This window comes from Chelmon rostratus, chromosome 1, assembly GCF_017976325.1.
Source record: "Chelmon rostratus isolate fCheRos1 chromosome 1, fCheRos1.pri, whole genome shotgun sequence".
In the NCBI taxonomy this organism is placed as follows: Eukaryota; Metazoa; Chordata; class Actinopteri; order Chaetodontiformes; family Chaetodontidae; genus Chelmon; species Chelmon rostratus.
In genome coordinates this window covers 11,787,006-11,807,098 of record NC_055658.1, presented here as the reverse complement: position 1 = coordinate 11,807,098, position 20,093 = coordinate 11,787,006, and positions in this window count along the sequence as shown.

The window sequence follows — 20,093 nt, the reverse complement described above, 5'->3', positions numbered from 1 at the left end:
TGTGTGTGTGTGTGTGAGCGAGAGTCTGTGGGAGTGCGAGGGGAATATGCATGCTACTTCTCGCATCCTCTGTCTTACCCTGATCCATTTCAGGTCCATTGTATTGTCAGTTTGATTTATGTGGCGCCACACTTGCATCTCCCTACAATGTCAACCCTATGAAAAATATATGCAGCTGTTCATATAATGTGTGATGATATCAATGCTCTGATGAATGCCTTCAGTTCGATCTCCCTAAATAAGATGACTCCCATACAACCCACTGCGCCAGCCATTACCAAGCTACTCGGCATGCCTGGAATGTTAATAGGATTAGCATTAGCATTTCATTCAGGTCGCCTACCTGTCTAGCATTAAAGCTTTGATCTGCGCATACAGAGAACAGATACTAGGTCTAACAAGGGCTAACACATGTCTTTGCTCCTGTTGGTACTAAGTAGAACAAGAAAGGAGGACAGGTGGAAATGTGTACAGTTAGGATTAATTCATTTGTATTAGAACAAAAACACGATTTGGTTGGATAAAAGCTGAATAAGGGTTCAGTGGTGGGTGACTGAAGGACAATTTTCTCTGGATGTCTGCGCAGAATAAACCAGACACGCACGGCTACATTAGCTCTTTCGCTTCAAAGTAGTTAGCGGCTTAACACGGCAATGAGAAGTTGGCTTTGATGGCTAGGTGAACATTCGCGTGGTCTCGGTGGTGAAGCACACTCACTGCCACTGAAAAGCCCCAACGTAAATTTCATGTTTAAATATGTTCTATGTATGCATAAAGCGGAGAGCAGAACCCAGTCGCAGGTCTGAGGTTTCTAGTTTGAATAACAGATGAATACTTTCATCTGTGTGCGGCTCATTGATGCTGCTCTGACCAGCGGCTGAGAAGATGCATCAGTCATGAGATTAACTGCGGCCCTCCACCCATCTACTTTGCTGAAGAGAACTTGAATCTGTCTAAGTGGTTCCCAGGGGTTGTTAAGACAAACAGCTCGGGGCTGTTGAAACTTGTGCACAGCGTCTCTTGTCAGGCGTTTTGCAAGCATAGGGTGGCCTCCCTGGCACCAGCAGTTCCAAGGTGAGTTTTTAGGTCACTTGTCAGTTGGAATGACAGTGGAGAAGGAGATGAGGCCACCGCAGAGGAGGCTAGTTGACTGTGTGTACAGAGGGCAACTTATGTTAAATGACAGCTAGTCACCCTCTCAGCCTCAACAGTTTGCCTCAGCTGATGCGTGCAGAGGAAAAAAGAAGGGAAAAAAGGAAAAACCTGAAGACTCTGGTACATAGCAGACAAAATGAGTTAAATTAATATAAAATTAATGGTCCAGAAACTCTACAGATTAATTCTGACCATGGGATGTAATCTCATTAGACCTAAAATTGGACTAGATTAATTTGTGTAAATGAGTGGAAGAGTTGTTTAAAGGATAAAAAAAAAATCTGGTGATATTCTATTTTTCATTTGTCACCAAAATCCCATTAAAAGACCAAAACCAACAATGAATTGATGCCACTAGCAATAATTGCCTGTGGAGTCAAAGTCTGATAGTCTGATATTCCTCTGCGCCATCCATTATTGTCCAAAAACTATTATAAACACATCAATGAGCCACACTGTTACACTGTCTGACATGTTCCTTCATTACGATAAACATGAGCATCACAGTTCATTTTGAATCAATCCCACATTCACCATCCTGCTGCGATAAAAACTCACTTGGGCACCAGATCCACGGCTGAAAATAAGCCCCAACAAATACACTAGTTGTGCCTGTGTGAGCAGTATGTTAAAAACAGTCCCCAGTTGTTTTGGGAAATTATTTAGCCTTTTTTCTTTTAATGAAAATATTTATTTGTGACTATTTTTGAAAGATTTTTAGCAGAGAGCAACAGACAGAGAACAGAAGTCGAAAAGTATTAAAGGATGGACCAATGCAGAGCTGGTTTTTGTCTTTTCATGGCCTTTGATGACAATAAAATAATTGTAAAAAACAAAATTTAAATATTGCCAGGCTTATTCTTTCTGTTGATAACTGAAGAGATTGTGAAACCTTGACAAGAAATGGCCAAAAAACAAAAAACAAAACAAAAAATTGTCTGGCTATAGTGTGGTGCATTTTAAATGCCACATATCATTAAGGTCTCTAAAATGATGTACTATACATATTCATAATGTGGAAACTCCTCCATGCAAAAGCGGAGGTTAAGTTGTCTTGCCACCTCCATCGTTCTGTCTCTTGCCTTTTCCCCTTTAACTCACGCCGCGCACTTGAATGCATACTGTACATCTATTCACACCCACACTCCATATATTACATCGCACACATTCACCAGCTCGCTGTCTCTTTGGTTGCTCCATCTCCCACACGGGAAACACAGCCCTTTTCTCTCTCCCTGATCTCATGCCTGCTGATGAGGGTTAGAGAGGACTTTGGAGGGGCAGGGGAGGTGGGATGATTTGACCTGCAGGTGTTTCCCCGTGAGCACAAAGACCTCTCTACAGGTCGATAATGCACACACTAATGGCAGTGAAGTGACTGGCCAGGAATGAGAAATAGCCCTCATCAGTTAGGGTAATGGTGTCCCTGGGCCCTCTCTGCCCATTCAAGGGGAATACTGTCAGATCTGTGGGCTTTCTGCGCGTACCTGCTCATGTTAATTACAGACAGTGGCAGACAATCTCGTGTTTCATTGGGCCAATCCCTTGGTCGTACATCATCCTTATGAGGGTAGCAATACAGGGTGAGGATTAATAAAATAAGAAAAAACTCTTGAAAGTGAGGCGCGTCGAAAAGCACAACCGCTGCGTGACTTATTTATTCGTTGAGCCTTTGCAACGTAGCAGGAATATGCTTTCAAGTGCCTGGCAGAACTTGTGAAAAGAGTGATGAGTTGGCTGTTTTGTTTGAAGCTTTGACCTCTTGTGTCAAATCTAAAGGAATGTGGTATTCATGACGGTTCAAGACGCATAAAACAGAAATTAACAGCTCACATTACACATTCCTAATTCTGCAGCTTGAAATATTTGGCTTTCTGTCATCAGTAAATGCATTCAAGTTGAAATTCAAACATCCGCATACTGGATTCAATAGCATTGTTGTAATTCATCAGCCAGGAAACAGTTGACAGTAAAAAGAACAATATGTAACAAATGAAGGACACTAAAAAAGCTGCTATCCTTTTCACACAGCGCTGCTGACTTGAGCAACAGAGCCATAACTCAGTTCCGCTCCATTGTGCTGAGACAGATTAGAAGCCAGTCTAACATCCGATGCTCTCCGTTCTGTTACTTTGATCATCATTTTAATAATGGCTGAAATGTAAAAAGCTTTAGAAAACTCTGACATCAGCTTGATGCTCTCCACTTGACATTGGTTTAATTTCAAGACGTTTTCAAACACCCGTACATCCCTATGGTCATGACCGCACTTAGTGAATGGAATGGCCGTGATAATGATTTCAACAAAACGGCTCACCTCCTTCACCTCCAGTACGACAGTGAGAGTTGCCAACAGGCAGGACAGCTTGATGCCATTCTAAAAATGGCATCACAGGTTGCGCGTCGTTGTGTCTTCGCACATGCAAGCCTGTTTATTCAGATGTGCATGCATGTGTGCCTCAGTACAGCAGGGTGTAGCGGGCATGTGGATCGTCACGTCACTATTTTTGGCAACAGAGACAGATGCCTGTTTACGCAAATCAACATGACACGGAAAGAGGAGGGACTTGAGCTATATATAGCTATAAAAACCCACTAGGTACATAGACATAGACACAGATAAAACATTATAGATATATATAGTGTCAAAATTGGCCCACATGCAGCCCTCAGCACAGTTGGTGATTGAGTGGTTTGGTGAGTCAAATAATTGAATGAGTCAGCCGTGACGAGGCAAGCACATGGGTTGAAAGAATAAGAAGAGTCTTAACTTTGCATAAAGGGAAAGGCAGGAAAATAGACAAAAAGGCACGGACGCTGCTCGTGTACCAAAAGCATTATAACAGTGAAACGCTGTTTTGCAGTCGAGTCGACGCTTTCTGAGTGTGCAGCGAAGCTTTCAGGCTGTTTTTCATGTTTACCATAAGCATCTTTATCGTGAAAACCATTAAATAGCAACAGACAAACAGCTGCTGATGCTTTAAATCACCAGAGAACATACTGTATTACTCCCTGTGCATCAAAGACAAATTATTATTGGTTTGTGAAACTTCATAGATCATGGTGTTTAAAGGTGAAGGGATTTATGGAATATGAAGCACAGTGCAGGCAGAATGTTATGCTCACACACAGACAGTCTTGAAACAAATGAGGATTCAAATCAATACATTAATTTCTTTGCCTTAATTGCACTTATTTAACTTGCATGACTTTAAGTAGATTTTGCTCCTTTAATTATGCCTACCCTTAAACATTCAATATGCACTTGAATTTAATTAGTGGGGAGCAGTTAATTTTGTATCTGCACATCCGCTTTACCACCAAAATTCCATATTCAGAATCAGATGTCCTGCAGGATTAGGGAACGATTAGTCAGTTGGTCTTGCTCTGTTGTTTGCAACCTACAAAATAACATGAAAAGAGGAATAACCATGTGTCTCATCTGTTCACAAGAACCTTTACCTATATATTTTACTGTTTAGTTGTTTGTTTCATAAAGCTGGGTATTTTAGTCTTGTTCATTCACAATATTGCCTGTTGATATACTCACAGTTAGTGTCTAATGACATTGGTGCAGTCTTGTCGTAATCATGGAAAAAAAAGGTAATTGAGGGGCATATTTAGCCAGAGTTGTAGTTAACGAAATGAACACTAGTGTGCATGCAGGAACGGTGGAGCCACAGGGACCCTGCGCCTTTTCTGAAAATGCACATCAAAGTGAAGCAAAATTCAAAAATCAAATGATGGAAGTGCCTCAATTACTAGTCTGTTTACCTGTATCAAAATGTGAGGGAGAGAGGTCAATTTCAAATCAAACAAATAAAATATTAACCAAGAACATCCAAGAGTAAGAAACTGCTTTTGGCACTCTCTTTGATGCCCACTGAGTCAGAGCTGCTGAGAGAGTTGTTTTTTCAGGCCTAGGTAACCCAGTTTGCAGAGGCAAAGTCAAGGAAGGAGAGCTTGTCAGTGTAAGGACCACTGTGTGTATGTCCACACGCCCTGCACTGTTTCATGTGATACTGTATGTGCTGATTTCAAAAGATCACCGTTGCCTCTGGTCTGTCCTCAGCAGAGTTTCTTGGCGCAACAGTAACCTGCTGTCTGATTTGATGGATGGATCTGGCAGTTATGTGTTTCATCATCAGAGCCCTGGCCGTGCTGTTCAATCACCAGATGGCTTGTCGTGTGTTGCGTCGTGTGTACATTGTATTGTGGCATTGCTGTTGATTTCTTGTCACTTAATAGTCATTTACCGAATAAATTTACATGAACATCAGTGCACCAACTGGTTTGATGAATCAGTTCAAGGAATCGGTTTGAGGCAGTGTTTTAATTACAGTGATTATGAGCTTCTTCTGCCTGGTTCCAAACCAGTCTACACAGATGAATTTAATAAGTGGGCTGCTGCTTGCCAGACCATTGAACTGAACTACCTTTTTTGTAAATACAACCTCTGGTAACAATGTGCAAAATATCAAATAAATGATAAAACATTGCAAATCTAAGCTTTAGAAATACAGTTTGGGTCCTTTAGTTATGTTTCGATTTGTGCAAAGCTGCACAAATCAATATTTTTATTAACGGTGAATCAAATTACTTCTGCGTGGTCCTTTGTAGTGAAATTCACAGCCACCCCAGCAGTTCCCCTTAGCAGTGTTATAACGTCTTGCAGTTTATTGTTTTTGGTGCTAGCGCCCTGCAACTTTTACTCTCTTGCTTCATGCTTACTGCTCTCATAAATGTTGATGCCAGCAGGCAGGTGTTATCAACAAACAGGCCCATCACCTTATGACAGAGCGACAAGGTTAGCAACTAGTAGGTGAACATTGTGCAGCAGTTAGCAGCTAAAGTTGCATATATTTTGGTGGAGACCAAAATAGAGCTAAAAAAGAATTTGAATTGCTGCTAATGCTGCTCAGTGTTTGTTGGATGTGTGAATAAGCAACCACTGCTTATATGTTAGGTATATCATATCAATTTTATATGGTGATAATTTGTCAACATTGTGCTAATAGCTTGCCCAAAAAAAAAAAAAAAAAATCAACTAATGCTACTTTAAGATAATTCATGCCTTTACACACCAGTTATAATTTTCTTACATCAGCTTAATCCTAATTACCGTATTAGTGCAGAAATGTATACCTTTTGTAAATACAAATGCATGTTTAAGTTTCAGCCATTTAATCCCATTTAAGCCCAAGTGGTTATTTTTTTTGTGGCCCTGCACTTGCAATTTTTCTGTTATTAAACAATATATAGCATAGTGTATAATGTGTGGGTGGCTTAGAGCCAAATTGTGTGTGTGTGTGTTGCATAGAGAGGCCTTAAGCTTAAATATCTAATATGCAGCGTTTCTAAATACGAGTCCAAAAGGAAGAACGCCAAAGACAGAGAACAGTTAAAGATGAAGTGAACGTGCCAGCCAGAAAACATCAAGGATGCATTAGATGGCGACTTGGCTGAGGAAAATAAAGCCCCAAGATTTATTAGAAAAACAATGCAACACATCCAAGCCAGTTGGCAGAAACATGTTGTGCTATAGTGTATATTACAATCGACAGAGTGGTCGCCAGTGCAGTTCAGACAATAAGAGACCATCACCGATGTTACAGAGCCAGCTGAAAAGCAACACTTCTCTAAAGACGGGTTTCTTGTCTTTGAAATTTCTGTTTCATACAATATGGAAAGCAGTGGCTGAAGTTAACGGACTCTAAGATTATCTGCCGTGGTCCCCTGCCTTCAAAGAAAGACTGGAGACTGGACTACTTTTAATTTATTTGCCGTGATACTACTTGCTGTTGTTGCAATGAAGCACAGATTTTCATGGAAAAGGGTTTCAAGGTATAACCTGAAGTAACTCCACTTTCACAGCAGTTTGATTGATTGAGATGATAATATGGAACCATTACAGGAAGTAATGGAAGATTTGATGACTTGACATAACAGTTAATGTAGTCTCTTTCACTTGTAAAAATGGGGAACAGTGAACAGTGTGACTTTGAATATAGCCATTTTCGCTCTGGTGCTTTAAACTCTCCCTGAACCGAGGAGGAAGGGTTAAGTTAACAGATGCTCAACATGATCTTGTAAGTTATACCACTTGTCCTACGAAATACTTCTCAAAGTCAGTTTCTGTGTTTACATTCCTTCTCAATGAATGATTACACTTTCATTATTTCATACAAAACCAACACAATATGATCCATTCTGGTGTGTCTAATCCACATTTGAGTTTATTAGAAATACAGTCGTTTTCCTTCGGCTCAAAAGCAGTCCTATAATAGAGAATGATCAGCCAGACATGCCCCAGCATTTTTAGAGTGATACACCCATGAAATTGGATCCGCTTCTCATACTTTCATCCCAACCAGTTATTAATATTCTATATCATCCGCACACTTCCTGTGCTACTTCCCATACTGTTTAGTGGCCTTGGAGGAAACATTTGGCTTTTGATTAACCATGCAATTAAAGTGCATTTTACCCTACAATAATAAGAATGTACTAAAAAATAAGTGTTTCAAAGACGGGTGTTAAAGGCTGGAATTTCCCCATTGAAAGCATAACTGCATCCATAAAATTCAATCATTACACACGGTACATTGGTATTCATGTACGTCTGCGTCATCCTCTGAGGAGACGCTGCTTTCTGCCTGTATTCTTTGCTGCTGCTGTATTTTTTTATTTTTATTTTTTAATATTGGGTATATTTTCAGCTCTCAACCATTTGGCAGAAGGTGTCTGGCATGAAACCACGTGTAACAACCTGAAAAGCTTGTGAGAGCATGATTCTTTGAATAGCAGCTTTTAGTGAGCTGCATTGTTATTGGTAAGCAGTATTAGCTGTTAGTGAAGCAGCGCATGTCTGTACAAACCACAGCATGCACCACTGAAGCAACATCATTTAACCATTTAATCTTAAAATAACAAGCTCGGAATCATTTTGATGCTACACTGACTTGTAGTAGGGAGAATGGTGCCTCAGTCATTCCCACTATGTGGCCCGAATGCCTGTTCTTTTGCTAACTAGCTTGGGTGGGCACGTGTGATTGGCTGCACAGTGCATTGGGCTTTACGGGCTTTATTCGGGCAAGCGGGCAACGGAACCTGGCTTAGCATCTTCTATGGACATCATTACAGAGCAAAGAGGAAGCTAAGAAAAGAAAAAGAGAGACTGACTGAGCAAGAGGCAAGAGTAAATCTCGAGTGGCTTTTAGTTTTTGTGGAGAGCTTCACGAAATAGGCTGCAAGACAGAAGCCGAACTGGCCTTCTTGCTGTTAGCCTTCTTGCTGGACCAGTAAGTAATATTAGCTGGATTGCTATGTGTGTATCACCTTGTCACTCAGAAGCCTTGACTTACTTCCTGATGTTTAGGAAGTCTGATTCTAGCAACCTGGCAGCATGCAGAGCACAACGTTTTCTGAGCTTCTCTTCCTTTTTTTCTGCATTTTGTTAAACCATTAACATATCAGTTACCATCCTTGCTGTAGGAAACACTGTCTGGCAGTGACCCATAAGAGTTGCCTGTAGCTTTCTCCTTAAAAAATATAATACTCATGAAAGAGTTTCTCACTCACAAGTAAGCACTTTAAGGCCCCAAGCAAGGCAGCAAAAATCATTGGAAACACACGATTTTGGTCAGGATCATAGAAGGCTGCAAACCAGTGAAGAGTTAAACAAGAAATTAATGGTAGAGTATATCAAAACTGGTGTATCAGAGGTTGCAGCAGAAATCACGCTCCTAAATTAAGCTGTGGTAGATCATTTTACATGGTGGTAACCACAGCAGTGAGAGGTAATTAATGCAAGCTGGTGAGACATTCCAACCCCAGCACTGCAGTTTTGAACTGTTTGATTTTTATCCATTTTCAGCTCATGGATTTGGTTGTTTTCATTCACATAAAAGCCACTGAGTGCACATTGTGCAATTGTATTAGATCTTTTAAAACAGAAAGATTTTACAATGACTACCTTATTAATCTTTTACATACTTCCACAACGTTATTGGCTGCAGCTGTGCCAACAGGTCACAGATTTTTTTTTTTTTCCCAGGCTCACTAGAAAACAAATTTCTGTCTCCAGGTCACAGTGCTCACCATATGGGGACCAAATCAATCCCAAAAACTGGTTGAAAAATTACAGAATGAAACTGAATGAAGCTTAATGAAAGAGAATTTCTAAGTAATAAAACTGGGTGTTCCCATAATGAATAGACATGAAAGCCCCCAGTCTCCCATCACCATCCCTATTATTTACTTGGTGACTAAGCAGCCCAGGCAGCCAATTACAGGACACGTCAAGCTGTCAATCATCGTGAAGCAATTCATAGAAATCAAACAGCAAACTGTCACAGTGACATTGTCAGGTGCTGAGGAGAGAGAAAGAGGACGCTCAAGCACCAATTAAAGGAGCAGGATGTGTTGCTAAGGAGGAACATGCTCAACGTGACTGAAAATTGAGGAAGATGGATAGAAAACTAACCTACACCGCCGTGACATTTTCCACAAGTGTTGGCTCTCATCTCTCATCCCCTAATTCATTCGGAAATTGTGCAGTACAGTAGGTTTATGTGAAAAGCGTAGCACCACCTGTTGCACTCTATGCAACCTGGCACCAAAGATCAGCCAATAGCAGAGTAGAGTTGTGACAGAATGTTTTTAAAGCTGCTGTTTGTGGCTTACCTCGTGTTCAAACCAACAAGACAGCAGGATCTTGAGACACCTCTGTTTACGCGTGGCACTGTCAACCAACAAAAATGATCATGATTTCACAACAGCAGAGTCTGGAGAGCCAACCATTAGTATTACACACCTCACTCTCATAACCATGTATCATCATTAAAAGACTTACAGCAGGATCAGAGCAAACCCATCAGTGAGTTTAGTCACTCTTTAATCTATGAATCCTCTCGAGAAGAAGCATGCTCATACAGGAGGGGTGTCACATTTATGAGCTGCTGTGGTCTGAAAGGTGGAGACACAAAGGTGGGGATGGCTCAGCACAAAACAGCTTGATATTGCTCCCAAAAATGATCATGTGTGGTCGCAGATCTCGTCCTGGTTTGGTTTCTCTCAAGTGTAAGAACAGAAAACCAAGCAGAAAGCTTTCAAAAAGCTAGTTACTGAAAGAGCTTGGTCAAGGATGATGTCTATAGAGATGGACCCTGGATGAAGAATACTTGTTGAATTATGAAATGCGCTGTCTCCTTGGCAGTGGGGAGTCTGGAAAGGGAGAATAAAATTTTCACTTTCAATCCCTCCCCATATCCTCCATCTCTATTTTGTTTAAAGCTACCTATTCTTCCTACATCCAACAAGTCTAGCATCAGCCTCTGCCCGGCTTTGTCTCTGCCTGTCTTCTCGTCTTCCATGTGGTTTTTTTGTTGAGCGGATTGATCTGTCTGTTTCTCCCACAAGTTTATCGACTGTTCGCCCTCACATCTGCAGCTTAATGACTGATCAGGTCTCGTGCTTTTACTTTCTGGTCACAGATATTGTCATTGCAACTATCAAACCCACCTGCCTGACATTATGGCTCTGATCATTGAGTGCTCTCTCTGTATACACTTCTCAGTTTATGCTGCTATAAGTTTCTGATCCTTCAGAATCTCTATACGTCAGCTGATCCACTCACCACTCATCCATCTGTCGGCTGCTATCTGCACTCGGATTCTTCACAAACATTACAAATCTATTTAAAGGTTGGCAGGTGTGCTCATAACTGCAATTGTAGGAGCCATTCTAAGATAAGCAAATGCAAGCCACTACTTGGGTGAGCAAATAAAATACCACAAAGCAAAGAAACACAAGTCAGACTTTTAATTCATGAACATGACACGGCAGCGTCATAGCAAGCGCCTCAGCTATTGTCATTAGCCCGTTCATGCAGCCCCTCAGTGGCTTTAAGTCCCCGGATTGTTGTCAGACCATGTGGTTTGCTGCTCTCATTTACAACTGTCCCGATCATCCATCAAATCAGTCATCTTTTTCACTTTTGCGTGTTTCTTACTGACAGCTTGGTTGTGTACTTCAAATGATGAAGTGGCTAAGGGTCAAAACGGCAGCAGTAGCAAATCTCCCCCTCTATGTGAAAGAGAGACAAAGAGAGCGCAAGAAGGATGAAACAACCAAAGCGCTGGATATAAGAACATGTGTTTGCTTGGAGGAGGGACGTGCGCATGTATGTGTGTGATTTCATGCGTGCGTTCGTGTAGGTGAGAGTGCGTCCTGATGCTGCAGTGGCGTCACAGTTCTCTCCAGTGTGTGTAGCCTGTTTACTTTGTTCTTCTCTCCATCTTCCCCGTGCCGTGTTGGCTGCCTCTCGACTGGCAGCTTTCCAGAAAGAACAGCTTCCAATATTAGTCTGCTTGAATGCACACAGACACACACACGAACGCAGACACACACACACACACACATGCAGCCATACGCACATGCACATACCATATATACACACACACTTTGAAAATGATCCTTAGACAGTATTACTTAGTCTGGTAAAACTGAAATTGGCACAGCCGTCTCGAAATTGTGGCTCTGCCAATGAAAGTTGTACCATTCCTATGCAAACTTTTTTGACTAAAGTAAATAGAACTGTCCTGATTTTGTGAGTAGTACCAAATTTATTGCAAGATCTTGTTAATTCAAGGACAAACCTGCCACCATCTGTACAGCATCTGTGTACAGACAGTGGTAGGCCACTCCTGTTCAAACTCTAAAGCTTTTTTGGAACCGAGTCCGCCCATACCCATCCCAGGGTTATACTTGTAGCTGTGTGGAAAATTGAATAAAATTAAATACAATTTTCAGCATATGCAAAAATGTACAAAATGTGTCGGCCAAATTAGCCACAACCAGCTGGGGTTACACAGGGTTAATGTGGCCATTGCTTCAGAATTCATGGCCACAAAAGCTACCCCGTCAGCTGGATGTCAAATATGCGTCTAAAGGTGTATTGTCATCTGGTGAAGACAGTAATGGGTGTTGGTGTCCCAGGTGATCTGGCCACAGGACTACAAAGTCCTCAGAGCCGCAGAGGTTATTTCAGAGCAGGACTGAAGTTATGTTGTTGGTTCATTCTTACAGCAGAGGTGTCATTATTGTTGAGGCAGCCACACTTGCTTCTATTTTCTGGTCTCTCCCAGTGCTCTTCCCAGTGTATTCCCCGCATGCAATTCTGCATTCACCTGTGACAGCTGCATCTAATTAGTTACCATCCCTAGTGTATTTATGCCTTCTTCATGGCCACACATGGGAAATTGGAAGTGGGAGACATGCGAACACCTAACTCTGTGCGTATGAGCGACTTGGCAGGAAAGACATGGCTGGGGTTGGGGCTGTTTTTACTTAGTTTCTTATGAGCACTAGAAACTTAAAGAGAGATGTGACTTGACTCATTCAAAAGAAGGCTCTGCAAATCAAGCAAAACACAGTGCCTTTAAAAGTTTGCCAGCGATTCCTCACCACATTAATTGATCAGATGCTTGCTTCTCCCCATGTATCAGCAACAATTTTCATACAATGATTCAAGCTGTCTTTAAACTGCATATTTAAATATTTTTTCCTCAACCAGCTTGCTGTACAGAAGCTATTTTGGGAAGCATGTGTTGCTTTTGTGTCCAGCCGATCTGACTTGTGACAAGCATATGGATTCACAACATGTGTGCACAGATATGGACATCTGTATCAGTATTCTTACCTTGTCATTTAATGTTCATGAGCTTGTGAATGTTGGTAGGTGACTGTAAACTCTAACCACAGTAATACAGTTTATTTAGACATACACTTAGATTCCTTACATATGTGTCTCTTCTGCATGTTCACAAAAGCATTAGTGATGGCCCTCAGCCATCTTGTGTGTTCTTGTTGGCCTGCCTGTGCTCCTCCCTCCCCAGGTTCTTCTTGTCTGGCTGCACCCACCTTGTTGGGGGATTCACCTCACCTGCAGCCTCCACTGTATAGGCTTGGCTCTGCCTCTCTCCAGGATGGTGTGTCTTCCAGGCACCCCAGCGTAATGTTGTCTGGTTTTTGGTTGTGTTCTTGGCTGTTTTGCTACTTTATGATTCTGTTTCTTCTTTATGTTCCTTGTGTAATAAATTTTTGGTTAATTCAACAGGTCGCTGTGTAGTCCTCCCTCTTTTTGTTAAGCACCTGAACAAGCTGGGCATAACACATTAAAATGAACTGTAATGGAAAGTTGCTTCTAAATGTACTAAATGTAACTAATGTTAGACAAATGTCCAAACCATTAATGCAGACCAAATTTTCCACCTGCACAATTCATGCCAACACCTCCCTCAGTCCCTTTGCAATAGCCTCTCCAGTGTGCTCTTGAGGAGAAAATGCAGGTTGCAGACTCCTCTTTGTTAAGTCACCACTGACACACTGTACAATGAAGTGGAAGGCTCACATAGGGCTCTATTGCAGAAAAATATTCAGCTTTTTTTCAGATTCATTTGGATTCCTCCTCCACATCTGGGACACAGAACACGCAGCACAGCGTTTGAGAAACAACTGCAAGAAGGGATTATATCGCATTTGTTAAAGTTATTAATCATTTTCTTTAAACCCCCATTGTGCATGGCATGGATGGGAACCCTGTCTTTTGCCAAGTAATAAGCGATGGCCGATGTACTCTTCTCGTGCCTCTGGGAGTTTTAAAGACACAAGGATACATTAAACAGTGTCTGATCTGCTGGGTGTTTGGAAAGTAATGAAAGGATGGTGTGTAAAGAAATGAGACAATAGTTTTCTGAGTTTATATCCAACTAAATGTTAAATGGTCATGAGTATGATCAGTAGTCTTTGTTCCTGAAAGTACTGTATAGCATTTTCTTTTTCCTTACTGCATGTTAACCTCTTGCAAGTGTATTGCATGTGGCCACTGCCTGCAGCATACTATACTAGTCATGTGGTACAGCATTAGATCATTATTTATTCATAGAAAATAAGGGTAAATAGTAACAAGCTATATGTAGGGGTGACTTTTATGTGAAAGTGCAGTAATGGTTATGCACTCTAATATGAGCAGGGGTGAATCCCTTTACAGGCTCTATAAGAAGCTCTGCAGGCATAGTAATATTGGCATGTTCCTTGCAAATCAAGACAAAACCAGCCAATATCTCAATGCTTCCTATATCCATATCTGTCATACCTGACCCATGAACAGCATCCTCAAAATACTCCATCATGATTGAGGTTATGGGGATTTGCCTCTTCTCATAGATCTAGCGTTTCAATGCATAGCATTCGATTGGTTTCACGCTGTTCCCCTCTAATGGATCCTGTTATGATCCCCTGTTGTGACACCAGCACGGCAAGAAATGGCCATGAACCTGATGATGCAAGTGCTGGTCAGCCTTCAAGGCTGGGCCTCAGAAAGGCAGATGGGCCACATTCAGCGCAGCCTGACTGATCATATGCATTTGGCACACAACACTCATCCATATTGAACCGTGTCCATGGGAGGAAAGAGGAAGGGATGCGCAAAACATACACATCGGTTTCTAAGAACCAATGGCACTGCCCACCATCACCCTGATACAATCGCTGGCTCTGTCTTGCAAGCTGATTATGCATAATATGATTCTGTCTGATATTTAACATTCTGTACTATTCATTTAAATCAATAATATATAGCATATCTTTCATCATAATTCATGTGAAAGAATGTAACAAATGCACAGTCAGCTAGCTGCTTTTAAGTGACCCCTCCCCTGGCCTCATTCAGGTGTGCCACCCAGAGATTTTCAGTGTCCCGATCTGGACACCCCTCTGAAGAACTACTGCTACACAGCCACAGAAGGATAGATGTGGCCACTAGAACTCAGATTTCAATACCACTCACTCGCTGAAACAAGGAGGTGGTCCACTGAAGTCTGTTGTTCCACACTGTACACCCAACCTCATCTACCGGTGTTGACACAGGTGGGAGATGGTGGTAACCAACGCAGCCCTAACTCTCACCTGTCCGCCACACTGGTAACAACCATGTTGGGAGAGACACACACCAGAGAACCTCCCATATAAGCAGCACCACATCAAAGCTCTAAGGAGATCTAAGGATGTATGGGTCCAGGCCTATTGTCTGGGCTGTGAAAAACAACCACATCTGAACCTTTATCTAACTAATGGCCCAGCAGCTTAGACCCCAAGAAACCTGCAGTGCCTGAGCTGAGCGCATTTCCCAGAAGGATCATCTGATTTTCTAAGGTATAAATTAGGGGTTCATGCAAATAGTGGCCCCTATAAATGTCCAAACAGCTCGTGTGAACTGGCAGAGGGCACAAATCACTCACTCGCAAGAAGCTCTTCAAAGAGAACAACGTAAGGAAAGTCTCCTCAGTCGGCTCATACGGCTCAGAAGTGAGAGACCCGAGGACCACGGGAAGGTCCCACCGGAGGCCAGATGGGTGAAGAGTCAACTCGCTCGAGGCAGAAACCATTCTAGAAGAGGGTGAGTGAGCAATGGCCTCTCACCAAAACGAAAATGACAGAAGGAAATCGCTGATGTGTGTCCTAAAGATAGAAAGCGACTGGCCTCTATCAACTGAAGTGATCAAGCAGGACAGTGGGCTGAGCCCCTTTTTTCCCAGTACATCTGAATCCACCCATTACTTTACCATTTACACTTGAACACTGGCGATCAATAACTTTCAGTTCTCAAATTAAAAAAAAAAAAAAATTCTTACAACAAGTGGCAGCTCAACAGCTCAACGAAACCGACTCATTCCTGATTCTAAAAGATTCATTTTTTTACACTTGGGACATATCATGTCGTACCAATGGCAAAAGTGTGATTTTCTCCTGCTGTTTCTGTCCTAACGTGACTGAAAGACGACCTTTCTACATACATAATTAGTTATTATCCAGCCCACTTCAAATTAGTATTCATAAAATTAACCCTAAAATAATGAACACATAAAAAAATTACAATTTGGCAAGACAGTACATGTAAAACAAGTAAAGGATGGATAGAAGGACAGGGATGAAAAAAAAATTCACATCTTTCTTCATTCAAAATAAGAATATGCAATAAACCGCCTGGCTCGAATTATATTGGGCATGAAACATTGACAGCGTAAGATATAGGTGGTATACTCGAACTTGCTCGAGGGCCTGAAAAAGAATTTGGACCTTAGAGGTGACAGCCCATGGATAAATAATGTAAATACTTAGAGACAACCTTTTATTGAAGTTTTTTGTGTGAGGGGACTGTGAATTACTATAGTGAGCATCCCTGTGCCATGGGATAAAATGCTGTCACTGCACAGTGTGAAGGGCCTGGAGTGACATTTGTCAGTGAGACTGACTAGCATTCCAAATTAAGCATATAACCTTTGTGAAATGATAATCAATCATGTGTCAAGTCTTTCTGAAGTGAAACCACCAAAACACAAAACAAAACTATGTAAATGAATGTTTATTTGTTAAGGCAGAGCCATAGTCTTCATCTCAGTTAACTACATTTGGGGTCCCATTATTCTGTTTTAAAGTGGACGTGTGTGTCTGCAGAGTCTAGAACCAATAAGCCCAACCTGCTGCAGACACACCATAACTGCTCTTAGCCACTCACAAACAAATGTTCAACTGAATTTTTTCAATGAGTCAGATTAATAAGTAATAATTTCCTCACTTAATGTCAGCTGAGGTCACGTGCGTTCAATATAAATAAGAGTTTACAAATCAGCATTGATAGAGGTTGAATATTTCAGTGTGAAAGAGATGAATATGTGCATCCAGTTTCATAAAAGGTCATTTCTGTGTTTCACACACATTGATGCACAAGTAAATGCTAAACAAAGTAAAGTAAATATAAGCCTTGATGTCACACTCACCCAATCAGCTACCACACAGACTTTGTTTGAGGCCTGCAGGTGTCTATTGGCTGCTTGTGGCTCACATTTTTGAAAGAGATTTATGAGAGAATAGCTACGCCCACAGCACAAATATCCACTACGGACACCAGCCCCAAAGTTTGATGTTACTTAAACTCTTGATGAAGTCGGAAGAAAAATCCAACCTTACACTGGGTTTTGTGATGGGTCTGTTTTCATAAAAATCTAGAAATGTAAATGAAGGCGAAACATGATGCAAACCTATACTAACAAATGTAACATCTTAATGTAAACGGTGTCGTGTTCAGGCAGTTTACGAATATGAGCTGGCATCAAAATCTGAGATCTACACATTGAATCATCAGGTTCTTGATGAGGTGGAGAATGCCAGAGAGCTAAAACTGTCATTACGGAGTTAAGCTGCAAAACAGCAACATCCATCCCAAATATTCCAATCACAAATTCAAACATGTTTCCAAATCCACTACAAAACATAGCCTCTGATGCAAGAGTCACTTCTCTGGATGATTTGTTGTAGCTCTCTGCATTATGGCTTAACATGATTACTTGATATTTTGTCGCTGGCTACAGAGTGCACTGAACATGAGCTGTGCTTTTATTAAAATAATTGTTGCTATGCTGATGTACGTTAATGAACTCCAAATTTTGTGAGTGACTTTGCCCAGATTAGAGATTTATTAGCAAACAGTTGACACACAAAACCACTTCTGTCTGGAGGGCTAATAAATATATCATACATATAATAATTTAACATACGATCCATTGACAGACATGCATTATCAAAACATGAGCACTTTGACAAATGGGATGTGTTGATCTTGCAATTAATATACATAATTAACTTTAATAATCAGAAAAAAAACTAGATGACTCGACCAGACTTGATTTATCATGAGCATTCAAAACTTGGTACAACACCTAATAAGGAACTTACTGCACAAGTTGTATCAAGTCCCTTAATATTTAGTCTCATCACTGGAAGATAGCTGAACACTATCATTCACGGTGCTGAGTCTAATCAACACCTTGTCTCTCTCCTTTTCCCTAGATGCTCCCCAACAAAAGCTTCAGAAGACACACGTTCAAACAAGAAAGGACGTACCATTCTACAGCAGTTTATTACCGCCAAAGATCCCATTCACACATCAATTCTGGGAGTCACCTTCAATACTTCAAAAGAGCCCCTGGTGAAAATTATTCTGTGCAAAACTAAAAAAAAATAAATCTAGAAACACTAAAGAATAACAAATGAAGCATCCATCTTGATAAATTGACTCTCATGTGAATTCCTCTCCAAGTAATTATACTGGAACACTTATTGTTATACTGACTTGTTGAATAGCTGGCTTAGTTGTGAAGATACCACTGATTCAGATGAATACAGTTGAATAGCTGTCTTTCATTTTTTTTAGCCTGCGGCTGTTCTGATACCAGGTCACATGTGGTCATTTCCTCTTCTCTTTTGTGTGTTTGTGTGTGTGTGTGTGTGTGTGTGTGTGTGTGTGTGTGTGTGGGGGGGGGGGGGGGGGTAGTAATGTAGCACAATGAGAAGCAATGACAACTCAAGTTTATTCAGGTGTGCATAGCGTTAGTGTGAGTGATTTTACAGCTCAAGCCTGGCATGCTGGCTAAATAATTCATAGACTTGATTTGCAAGCTGGAAAAGCTCACACACACTAACAACATCAGCCTTGTTTATCGTGTAATGAGACTGGATGCTTTTTTTATTTTTTATTCACTCAAGCTTTTTTTCGGTTATTTTCTACAGTCTGCTGCAGGTTTTGATGCACTTCACTGTGGAGACACAAGGCAATTTGTGGACACTCCGAGTTAAGCGCCTGAAGTTTAACCATTTTCACGCGCACGTTAGCGTTACTCGTCTGGTCTCTTGAGAAAGCTATGCAATCTGACAAGAAGTGCAAAAAGAGGTTGAACGTCTCGTTATAATACCAGAATATGCAGTCTTTTGCTTCCTGAAGTGCCTGCATGTGTGTGTGTGTTTTTTTAATGACGGCAGTGTTCAGGTAAATGTGTGGGAAGCACTCAGTCTTAGAACACCAGTGTGCGAGACTCAAACTACAAGGACAGAGACAAAAATGAACTATGATTGGAGGGGAGTAAGGAGCTTGATGCAAATGTCTGGTGAATAAATCAACTCTGACTAATAGATAGCTTTTAGGAACAACAAGGCAGCAAATGACGCCAGAAATACATCTCATCTCCATCTTAAAATGAAACATAATGTAATGCTCTACCAAAAACATGGTATTAGTATTGTAATATATATGATTTTGTGATTTTTTTTTTTTGTGTGTGACAGATAAGGATGGCTACAAAATGTGAAAGTGTCTGCAGGACACACTGTATCAAGGAGACAGAAGGAAAACAATGGAAAGTCAGCAGGTGCCAGTGTGTAGGGACAAAATGATTAAAGGTCTTGACCACTGGTAGCTTTCTGGAGCCCCAAGAAAAATAAAGGAAGACAAGTTTCAACTTCTCAGACAGTCTCTGACAGTGAGGTTATTTAGCTTAGGGTAAGCTACTAGCTAGCCTGTATTTCTTTAAAATAAACTGTCTCTACCGGAAAACAAAACCACAGTTAGTAAAGTTTCGAGGATACCAAGTTCAACTTTTCTTAAAGAAAAATATCAACTCTTTTCCTCTTCAGACAACAACAGTGCCTGTTTTCCCCAATGCATGCTGGGATGGAGCCCCCCCCTGCCTTGTCACTCTGAACAGTTATATCTGGGTATAAAGAATAGATGGAAATGATTAATGCAGTCTGACATATGATAAACTGCTCTCTTCTCTCTTTGGTGTCTGTTTAGGTTTTGGAGGTTTTCCTCTTACATCTATACTAGCTTCACTAAATTAGATCGTCAAACACTGAGGAGGCTTGTAATGAGACACTGTACGGTCGTTGCACTTTTGTTCTCTGTGCCATCACAACACTTAGCATTTGCTTATGAAAAAGAAGCGTCATGTCTGATCCCGCTCTTAGTTGCTATTCGAGGAACAAGATCCTATTTTTAACTGACTAGACCACATAAGGACCTCTAACATAACAGCGATAATGGA